This window comes from Emydura macquarii, unplaced genomic scaffold (assembly GCF_026122565.2).
Source record: "Emydura macquarii macquarii isolate MOO-44397 ecotype Brisbane River unplaced genomic scaffold, CSIRO-AGI_Emac_v2 contig_3506, whole genome shotgun sequence".
In the NCBI taxonomy this organism is placed as follows: Eukaryota; Metazoa; Chordata; order Testudines; family Chelidae; genus Emydura; species Emydura macquarii.
Window position 1 is genome coordinate 7,913,262 of NW_027133643.1, and position 5,654 is coordinate 7,918,915.

Sequence of the window (5,654 nt, forward strand, 5' to 3'; positions counted from 1 at the left end):
TTTGGTCTCCCAAGGGATTATCTGCCCCAACTATGGGATGAGGTTCCCCCATGAGAAACAAGGAAGAGACTGTCCGAGGCAGCAACCACTTTCCATCCAGACTGAGTACGCTACCGCAACAGGAGTTGTGGATCACTCAACAGTTAGAGCAGAAGAAGCTGCAGCTGGAGAAGAAACCCAGCAGCTAGAAAACTGGGAGCAAGAGAGTGCAGACCAGGAGCACCAGTGCCACTGTAAGAGAGAAAAGAAAGAGAACCATTTTGCATCAGTTTAAGACGAGGGAGACTGCTGCAAGGTAGACAATGGGGCCAGAAGACCCGGCTTGCCTGATGCAACATAGCTGATCCCTCAAGGATGTGTCATTGTTTTGTATGACCTGTGCTCTCCTGTGCTTTATCTGTTAAGTAAGAGCATAAAGTTGATTGACTGAACAAAGAGAGAGAGAATGGGTGTTTGTGTGTGCGCTTCACAACCACTGTGTGCCCCTGAGGGAGTTAAACTGTAAACCAGAAGCTCCACACCTATTGGGTGGAGGTCTAAGAGGAGAGTGCTGAGGAGTCTGAAGGGTTAGTGCTGCACCCATAGGACTAGGCAGTTGGACAGCAGGCTCCAATCCTCAGAGAGGGTGTCACATAGAAGGTCTAGACCGAGGGTGGGGCTAGGGACCCCAAGATTGAGGCAGTGGCTGGACTCCATTCAGGTTTTCAAGAGCTTAACAGAACCCAGGGCATTCACAGCACAGAGGCTTGGATTCCCTTCACAGCACTCCTAGTAGGCACCCAGGAAGGTGTGCTCGTTAGGATCTGTGATGGGGGGCGGGGGTGATACCACAGATAGAAGTGGATGAATGGGGTAGCTCTCGGACTCCCTGGCATGGTCCTCTCAGGACCTGGCAAACACCATTGGGGATACTAGCCCCAGGCACAGACAAAGGAGTTAGGAGCAGTATGGTTCCTGAAGGAGCTGTGGCAGAACCACAGACAGGTAGCTGTGGATAATGTTTCCTTTTCTCTTGGATGCGTGGAATCCATTGCCTCCTCCATGTCCACACAATCTGCTACTCCTCTGAAGGGAGCACAAATCAGTAATGCTGCTAAAGTTTCCCTATCCCGTCTTGTAGCTCCCATGCTGTTGCACTGTCTGGTTTCTTATTGCTTGGGGATTTTGGTTTTGTTTTACATATTAAAAGTTCCTTTTACTATGCTCTACTAAAATCCCAGAGCAGCTGCAATGTCAAATCAATGATGGGTTGACAGTTTCTCCATTTGCAGATTACACTTCCATTTATAAAATATCTGGGGCAGTCCTTCCTTCTAGAGAGGATGCTTTATGCGTCTCCTGCTTTCCTTTGATGTACTATTTAGCCCAAACCAACAAAACATACACAAAACATTCACACTTGTTCCGTTACCTGTACAAAATGGTTAATGTTGTCATGGCAGTTTCTGGAGATACCTCACCATCAGAAATTTGACTAATTGCTTTATGGGCAATGTTCCAAGTTTCGTAACTGGTATGCGTCATTCTCTTTGCTCATTACCTGCAGTTGGTTAGGCACAAATGCCTGAAACTGAGATGTGCTGAGGATTGTGCAAGGTGCAGAGCACCCTTAGGCACTTTGTAATTCACAGGAATGAGTCCTGAAAAAGACCATATTCAAACTCTACTTCCAATGGGTTTTTCCCAGGACCCGCCCTTTATTTAATTTAAGGCACGTCACTGTAAATTGTGGAAGAATTATTAGGAAGCCACAATGGTTGCCAATGCATATTTACAACCAAATAAGGGCCTAAACCAAACCAGCAGATCAAAATATCCTCAAACCTTAGGGAAGCTCAGACCAGGAGAGCTGAACTTGTGCTTAGCTCCATCTCTATTTAGAACTGAACAAGAGAAATTGCTATAAAATATAGCGTAGGGAACAATCCTTCATTGCCAAGGAGATGAAGTAGGTAAATTCCTAGATTTATTCTTGGCTCCTGTACTGGCTCATTTTGTGACTTTCAGCAAGTCATTGCACTGCTCTGTGTCCCCGTTTTCCCCTCTGTAAGATGAAAATAATATTTACCCTCCTTTGGAAAGAGCTTTGAGATCTACACGTGAAATTGCTCTAAGTGCTAAGTAGTAGTATTTCCAACTCTAATTTCCAATATTCTTTGATAATGTATGTTCTGCTCTCCCCGTATTCAGTCTCTTGCTAACCCATGTTGTGTCTTCCTCTTTAATATCACCAGTATCTACCTTCCTTTCACTCCCCCTAGTGCTAAAGCTGTTGCCCGTGCTTTGGCCATGTGTGTCCCTGATTATTGTAACCTCCTTCACAGCCTTGCATCTTCCCACCTTCAGTTCATTCCAAATCCTGCCACTGAGTCATCCTCTTCTCCAGCTCCTCCAAACTCACTCATTTCCCCAAATTCATCAAATAGCTTCCTGTCTCTTATAACATCACATTCAGTCTCCCTACCTGCATCTCTGCTCTCATTTTCTCATTCTCCTCTACTTGTTCTCTACTCTCCTCCCCAACCTCTCACCTTTGACTCTTTTGCACTGGAAGAGTCTCCTAGTCAAGCCATCCCACCAACTCCAAAAACAGTTTTCCTGGGTGTATTTCCTTCCCTTTTAGCCTCACTGATCCTCTCTCCTCACCTTCCCTTTCCTAAGCCATATCTTGTCTTGCACTTTTCTTCTCTTTTATATTATAAACTCTGTCATTTTTTGTTTTCATTCTGTAGTTTTTTCACTCTGGGGCAGACCTTCAACTGGTGTAAACTGTCTTAGCTGCCCCCTGACTTCGATGGAGCTATGAAAATGTACATTGCTGAGAACCTGCCCATGAGTTTGGAAAGTGCCATATAAATGTAGTGTTCTGCCACTTTTTTTAACAATACTTTGCTCAGAGACACATCCAATGATCTCAAAGCATATGTTTACATAGCAAAGAAAAACCAGTGGCTGATCTGTTCCAGCTGACTCAGGCTGCGGGGCAGTTTCATGCTGTGTAGACTTCTGGGCTCAGACTGGAGCCTGGGGGGTTGAAGGGTCTCAGAGCTTGGGTTCCAGCCCAGGCCCAGAAGTCTACATAGCAATGAAACAGCCTTGCGAGCCTGAGTTGGCTGACATGGGCCAACCGTGGCATCTAGTTGCTGTGTAGACACACCCAAAGTGCTTTACAAACATTAATGGACTTACCCTTACGCCAGGCTTTATTGGTAGGTATTCTTATCCCTATTTTACAGGCAAAAAAACTAAAGCACACAGAAGTGGTTTGGACAAGGCCACACAGAAAGGAAAGCCATAGATAACTGGAAAATATGCCAAATACTGGAGGAGTAAAGCTGTAGTGGAACTACTGATAGTCCAGCCCCCTTCCTGTGGGAAGATCTCTAGTGTCTTTTTAATTTCTTTTATTGAGAATTACATTCTTTGCCTCCCTCATCAGTAGGTGGCCAGGAGTGCAGAAATATTTTACGCCTGTAACAGTATGGGACAGAAGAGGCGATTAGTGATGGACATATAAACCAAACTCCTTGAGATGCAAGGCAGTTTGGGGAAGGAGAGAATTCTATTTTTAACTTTCCTGACAGATTTATACAACATACCAAAATAATAAGACCACTGCACAAAATTCATCAAGTTTTGCTGTATGTAAATGGGTATAGAAGAGGGGACAGAACAACTGTCCTAAGATTTTTATCTTAAAAACAGAATCAGTATCTGAGGTGCCTTTTATATGTCATAAACCATCCAAATTTCCTCTTTTGGACTCATGCTAGAATAAGCCCTAGTACTAAAAGAATCAAAGAAAAAAATCTTGTAGGAAATGTGCACAGCATTATTTCTGCAGTGTTCTCTGCTTCCATAGAAACACTTTCTTTGCATGCTTCTATATCTCAAACATAGGGTACAAAGGCCTATATTAAACAGCAAGACACTTCCAATATACAGTATCATATTTTAATCTAGGCCACTAAATATACAACAGGATTTCAATGTTCACTGTGATGTTCCCAGCCAGCTACTGCCATAGTGCTGAGTCCATGGAAATATATGAAAACACCCTGTTAACTATTTCCTTTCCTGGCTTATTTGGCAATCAGCAGCAACAACCCAGTATGTTTCCCTTTCCCGGCCCACTGGTGCATCATTGCCTCAACACTCCTTTTTGTGGTATGATTTGCCCCCTCCCAGTGCTGCTTTCCTTCTGTCTTCATCTCTTACCCCTCCACAACATGATGTTCCTATAGCTCAGTACCTCCTTCCCTGATCCGGTTCCCAGTTAGCACAGCAGGGAACAAACTAACCTGGCTCCCGCTGTTAATGGAAATAAATTTGGAGCCAAATTTGAGAAAAGAATGGTGTCTGAGTTTGCATTTAAATTCATATTTGAACAATAATTAAAACCATTTGAATGGTGAAGGACGATTTGACTACTACTTTCAGACTTCACTGGATTGGATGGCAAAGTTTATACATGAGGAATAAGAGCCTGTTTTTTTAATTTCTTCAGTGATACTACAACATAAACAAGTTATTTATGCCAGGATTTATAGAAATGTATCTATATCGCTGCAATCATACCTGCCCTAAGGGATTACAAGATAACTTTCCAAAGGAGACTAAGTCAAAAGATAGGAAAGAGTGAACAAAAGAAGCAAACCTACTCCAAACTACAGTCTACAAAAACTAATAACCAGTTAATAATTTGTCTTATAGATAGAATGATTTCTTCATGTCTTCTCACCCTACTCAGGACCATGCTCATATTTCAGATCACCTCAATGTCATTTAATGAATTACCATGCAGGACTGGGAGAGTCGTGAGAACAGGGTTCTGTTCCTGCCTCTATTACAGACTTGAGGAAGGATGGCCCAGTGGTTTGGGCATTAGTCTAGGACTTGAGAGATTAGAGTTCAATCACTTGCTTTACCACAGACTTATGTGACCCTGAGCAAGTCACTTAGCCTCTCTGTTCCTCAGTTCCCATCTGTTAATTGGAGATAATAGCACTTCCTTACCTCACAGGGGTGTTAAGATGGCAAATTGCTCAGATACTATGGTGATGGAGTCATATACGTACCAAAGATAGACTTCTTAGATCTTAGGCAAGTCCCTATTGTCTCAGTACCATCTATAAAATAGGAACCCTTCCATTACTGGAGTTATTTACGTTGCAGCAGCACCCATAATAAGCCCCAGTCACAATTAGGGTCCCACTGTATTAGGTGCTGTACGAAAAACAGCCCAATTAGCTTATATTCTAAAAAACAAAAAGTAAGTGGAAGGTGGGTGAAATTGATACACCATCCAAACAAAGCAAACAGGGTGATAGCATGTTAGAACCGTGTGTGTGTGTTTGTACATGAAGGGGAATTAACACAGTTTTTAATGTACTACAAAAATACTTGAAGGATTTTTTGGGAAGGGATCGGTGGAAACAAGGAGCAATCAGGCAATAACTAACCCTCCAAATCACTGAAATCCTCACCTGGGAGATGCTATATTTGTGACGTTTAGTTAAATATATTAGTGTAACAGAGCTCCCTCTACTGGTGCTTATCAATTCATTTTTAGTGCTAATTGGTGCTTAAAATCCAATTCTTAAATTATTTCAAGACACACAGAACTATTACAAACACTTAATATAGCTGTGGGA